We start from the raw sequence: 6,000 nt of genomic DNA on the forward strand, positions 1-6,000 counted from the left end.
TATCTGTGGCCATGCTACATAATATTGTCAAATACAGTCACATGCTACATGCTATACAAGCGTACCCTCACAATGAATAGCCCACGTGTACTTACATTTCATAACATTTGCATATATTGCAACTAAAACGTAAATACTATCACAAATAACATTTTATATTCAAAACAACGGCATTAGCATGACAAGAACTTACCAATCCAAAACGATATCCTTCTCCTTCCAAGAAATTGCCTCCGTTTCAGAATCATAAGAGGCAGCTCCCACAGATTCTCCTCAGATAACATTTCTGTATCAGTATCACGATCAATTTCTTCTAAAATTGCCTCTACATTGCTATATCTAGTCTTGGACTTAGCTTTCCCAGACTTATTCGCCATGATTTTCATGAAAATACAGTTGAAGATGCACGTTGCCGAAATACCCTGCCGAATAACTTTCAGTCCTTCCTCGTTGAAATGCGATTTCAAAAGACTGCTGTTGACACACGTTCTCCGTGTGAGTTCGCTCTCAAACAAATTACCATTTGATAGTGCCTTTTACCTCTGTTCATTGGCTATCTAACCAGCTAGATTTCAAGACGATGAGTGGTCATGGGTTAAAATACAGTCAATCAAGAGACAATGGTCATCCGATTGGTGCGCAATGAGGTCGGAGGTCGTTGTCTTCCAATCGTTTTTTTCGGATCAATACGTCCCGCAAAATGACCCATCAACTGTTTGGTTGTGTTACAAAACAACAGTTGATTTCAAGGACACCAAACCTGACTGGATAACGTCAGGTTTAGTCAGTGTATTTAGGTCGGATGTTTCGCCAAAAATTTTATGACATGAAATTCAATGACATAAGCGTTCACAAAATGTTTCGTGTTAGGCATAAAAAAATGGATTTAAACGAACAAAAGACCATTCAGTGTGTAACAATGAGCCTTGGTTTGCAAACAGAGAAGATTTTCCACAGGTAAACCATTTCTTTCAATGCAATCTGTGATAATGTTACGCTGGTGCTGGTTGGAAAAGTATTTATTTATGGAGCGCTGAGCTCAGATAATCGCATCCTATTCTTTCGCAGTAAATCATTTTTTAAATCTGACAACGCAGTTAGATTAGCAAGATTCAAGGCTTTTGAAGCATGTGAGACACTTTTATTTTCAGGAATGTTTAATATGACTATTTGTGGCGATCACCGTAAGTTGTCTATTTTCAAACCCGGATCCGGGATCCGTACTCAATTAACAGCTTCTTCCCCCAAGCCATAAGACTGCTGAACAATTAATAAAATGGTCACCGGACCATTTCCATTGACACCCTCCATTTGTTTTGTGCACTGCTGCTACTAGCTGTTATTATCTATCGATAGTCACTTAAGTTTTACTTATTTTTTGCTCTAGCTCTGTATATGATTGATTGAATTTTGGAACCCGCTCCCCCTGCGCCCAAGATGAATGGTTGAGTGGTGCAGCTAGAAATCACACGTGTCTATCCTACAAACCTCTTTACATGTTTATCTATTTTGTGCTGTGTTACATCAAGTATTGGTGTTTCGTGTCCGATGTGCTCGGGTGTTGTTACATATCACTTGCGGCGAGATTATTGTAGCCCAGTGTATCCCAACCCTGGTCCTCGGGTACTGCCAACAGTACACATTTTTATTGTAACCCWGGACAAGCACACCTGATTCAACTAGTCAACTAATCATCAAGCTCTCAATGAGCTGAAGGAGTTGTGTTTCTCCAGMGCTACCACAAAAATGTGTACTGTTGGGGGTACTCGAGGACCAGGGTTGGGAATCACTGTTGTAGCCTATCATTTCACTTCCCCTAGCTGTGAGGACCATGGCATCATGAGCCTACCAAAGGTTGCACCGTGTCCATTACAATGTAGAAAAACACTTTTTGAGATAACAATAGATAGCAAAGTCAAAGATACTGGTTTCTCCTAACCATCTCTTGCGAAGTTTTCCCACATGCTTATGACAAATCCAGCTCCAGAACCAGCCATAGCCTAGCTGGATAATCTTTTAAATAAGGTAAAGCAACAACAGATAACATTAGTTACCTAGATAAGGTTAGCATGCTAGCTAGCTACACTGACAGCTGTCAGTGCACTACTTGTTGTTATTTCTCCACTCCATGTGGAAATCCCCCACAATTTACCCACCCTCAGTTCGTGAATATGTATTAGCAGCCTGCGTCATTCTTTGCAGGTGGAACCTAAAGGACAATTTCTGCTATTGGACAGGAATTACGTCAAATTGCCCTCTGGTAGGGGCCTTTAAAAAATATATTGCTTGAACAGCATCATTGCTCCTTCTGGTTTATGTCTACCTGTTTATGATAATGATGATTGTAATGGTCCAACGTGTGGTGCTGTTGACAGATGTAGCTGAAGGGGACCCTGATGCAGACTGCGGGAACCTGGCCGTGCAGAGCCTGGTGRTGCTGGAGAATAGTCTGAAGACTGGATTGGACCCTGCTCCACTGGGCTTGCTGTCATGATCATGACATGATGATACACAGTGAACCTTGAAGTTCTATCCCTCTGGTGTGTAAAGGGCAACAGCCAGTGTTTTGGTTGTCACTGCCGGTGTACTAGTAGTGACTGCCTTGGGACACTGGTTGTGAGAGGATTACAAATGATGCCTGTCACTAGGAACTGGCTGGCAGAGGGCCCGAGGATGTTACGGATCCTGGATCCTGAACACTGAAGGACGTCCTTTCAGTTAGAGCTGCAGGTGCTGCTGGCCCACCATATCCTGGAACGAATGAATGCATGCCAAGCCAAAGGAAAAAGAGAAATGAACTAAATGTARTAAAATGTTTGTGTGGAGGATGACCTTTTTCTCTCTTTCTCTCTGCGCAGGAATATCCCTCTGTATTGTAGGCGTTTGTTTACACAGGAAGTCTTGTCAATGATGTTTCCTTACACACACAAATACACACGTGTACAATATGCATCCATATCCCGGAGAAAGACCATGCATGATATGGACATATTTGTGTACCTCAACAAGATAGTTTTTGGAAGATTAATTTCTGCTGCCTGAAAAGCAAGTATCTTCCATACATGTATTAAAAAAAGAGAAAGCACTAGCTCAGTTGTATMGGTGCCACTATGTTTCTGTTCTCATATTTGCTGTGACAATGAGTGTCAAGTAGTTGGCAAGACCGCACCAACAGATCTGGGARCAGGCTAGGTAAATTGCTCCTGGCTTCTTTATGTTTCAGAACCATTTAGAAGGCCAAACACTTACAAAGCCTTGCCCTCCTGAGTAGAATGAAGAATAGTGTACACAATCCACAACACTTCATGTCGCATATGTGATGGACTGAATGTTAATCTCATACATTTTCTGGTGCCCTCAAATCAAATGTACAGAATTAAAACAGAAACATTTAAGGTCCCCAAGAACACAGTGGCCTCCATCATTGTTAAATGATGAAGTTTTGACCACCAAGACTCTTCCTAGTGCTGGCCACTCGGCCAAACTGAGCAATCGGGGGAGAAGGGCCTTGATCAGGGAGGTGACCAAGAACCTGATGGTCACTCTGACAGAACTCCAGAGTCCCTCTCTGGAGATGGTAGAACCTTCCAGATTGACAACCATCTCTGCAGCACTCCACCAATCAGGCCTTTATGGTAGAGTGGCCAGACGGAAGCCATTCCTCAGTAAAAGGCACATGACAGCCCGCTTGGAGTTTGCCAAAAGGCACCTACAAACTCAGACCATGAGAAACAAGATTCCCTGAATAAACCAAGATTGAACTCTGGCCTGAATGCCAAGCGTCACGTCTGGAGGAAACCTGACACCATCCCTACAGTGAAGCATTGTGCTGGCAGCATTGTGCTGGCAGCATCATGCTGTGGGGATGTTTTTAAGCGGCAGGGACTGGGAGACTAGTCAGGATTGAGGGAAAGATGAACAGAGCAAAGTATAGAGATCCTTCATGAAAACTTGCTCCAGAGCGCTCAGGACCTCAGATTGGGGTGAAGGTTCACCTTATAACAGGACAACAACCCTAAGCACGCAGCCAAGACAACGCAGGAGTGGCTTCGAGACAAGTCTCTGAATGTCTCTGGAGAGACCTGAAAATAGCTGTGCAGTGACGCTCGCCATCCAACCTGACAGAGCTTGATAGGATCTGTAGAGAAGACTGGGAGAAACTCCCCAAATACAGGTGTGTCGAGCTTGTAGCTTCATACACAATGAAGACTCAAGGCTGTAATTGCTGCCAAAGGTGCTTCAACAAAGTAMTGAGTAAAGAGTCTGAATACTTATGTAAATATGTTATTTCAGTTTTTACATTTTAGACATTTGCAAACATTTCTAAAAAAAGGTTTTTGCTTTGTCATTATAGTGTATTGTGTGTAGATTGATGAGGGGYAAAAAKTATTTMATACATTTTAGAATAATGCTGTAACGTAACAAAATGTGGAAAAGTTAAGGGAACTGAATGCTTTCCGAATGCACTTTATGTCTCCATATCTGTACAGGTTATGAGAATCTGTATCMTGAAGGAGAGTGCTATTTTTGTATTCAAGTTCGTTTTATTTACAAATCAAATGTATTTATAAAGCCCTTTTTACATCACAAAGTGCTTATACAGAAACCCAGCCTAAAACCCCAATCAGCAAGCAATGCAGATGTAGAAGCACGGTGGCTAGGAAAAACTCCCTAGAAAGGGCAAGAACCTAGAAAGAAACCTAGAGAGGAACAAGGCTCTGAGGGGTGGCCAGTCCTCTTCTGGTTGTGCCAGGCGGATATTATAAGAGTACATGAATGTACTTCAAGATGTTCAAACGTTCATAGATGACCAGCAAGGTCAAATAATAATCAAATAATAATAATAATCAAATAATAATAATCACAGTGCAACAGGTCAGCACCTCAGGAGTAAATGTCAGTTGGCTTTTCATAGCCAAGCATTCGGAGGTCGAGACAGCAAGTGCTGTAGAGAGAGAGGGTCGATAACAGCAGGTCCGGGACAAGGTAGCACATCTGGTGAACAGGTCAGTGTTCCATAACCACAAGCAAAACAGCAGAAACTGAATCAGCAGCACGACCAGGTGGACTGGGGACAGCCAGGAGTCATCAGGCTAGGTAGTCATTAAGTATGATCCTAGGGCTCAGGTCCTTCGAGAGAGAGAGATGGGAGAATTAGAGGGAGCATACTGAAGTTCACACAGGACACCAGATAAGACAAGATCATTTATTTCACTGACCCTAGCCCCCTGGCACATAGACTATTGCTATTACTGGAGGCTGAAACAGGGGGGTCGGGGACACTGTGGCCCTGTACAACAATATCCCCGGWCAGGGCCAACGAGGCAAGATATAACCCCACCCACTTTGCAAAAGCACAGCCCCTACACCACTAGAGGGATCAACAGACCACAAACGTACCACCCTGAGACAAGAATGAGTATAGCCCACGAAGATCTCCTCCACCGAGGGGGTGCAAAACCGGACAGGAAGATTACGTCAGTAACTCAACCCACTCAAGTCGAGTATATAGCGAAAAAAGCCTGGCACGACATGACGCACCACCCCTCCTAGAGATGGCATGGAAGAGCACTAGTTAGCCAGTGACTCAYCCCCCYTAATAGGGTCAGAGGCAGAGAATCCCAGTCGAGAGAGGGAAGCCGYCCAGGCAGAAACAGCAAGGGCGGTTCATCACTCCAGTGCCTTGRCGTTTAACTTCGCACCCCTGGGTCAGACTACACTCAATCATAGGACTTACTGAAGAGATGAGTCTTCAGTAAAGACTTAAAGGTTGAGACCGAGTCTGCGTCTCTCACATGGMTAGGCAGACCATTCCATYKAAATGGAGCTCTATAGGAGAYAGCCCTGCCTCSAGCTGTTCATTTAGAAATTCTAGGYACAYTAAGGAGGCCTGCGTCTTGTGACCGTAGRGTACGTGTAGGTATGTACAGCAGGGCAAAATCGGAGAGATAGGTAGGAGCAAGTCCATGAAATGCTTTGTAGGTTAGCAGTGAAACCTTG

Source organism: Salvelinus sp. IW2-2015, linkage group LG18 (genome assembly GCF_002910315.2).
Source record: "Salvelinus sp. IW2-2015 linkage group LG18, ASM291031v2, whole genome shotgun sequence".
Lineage (NCBI taxonomy): Eukaryota > Metazoa > Chordata > Actinopteri > Salmoniformes > Salmonidae > Salvelinus > Salvelinus sp. IW2-2015.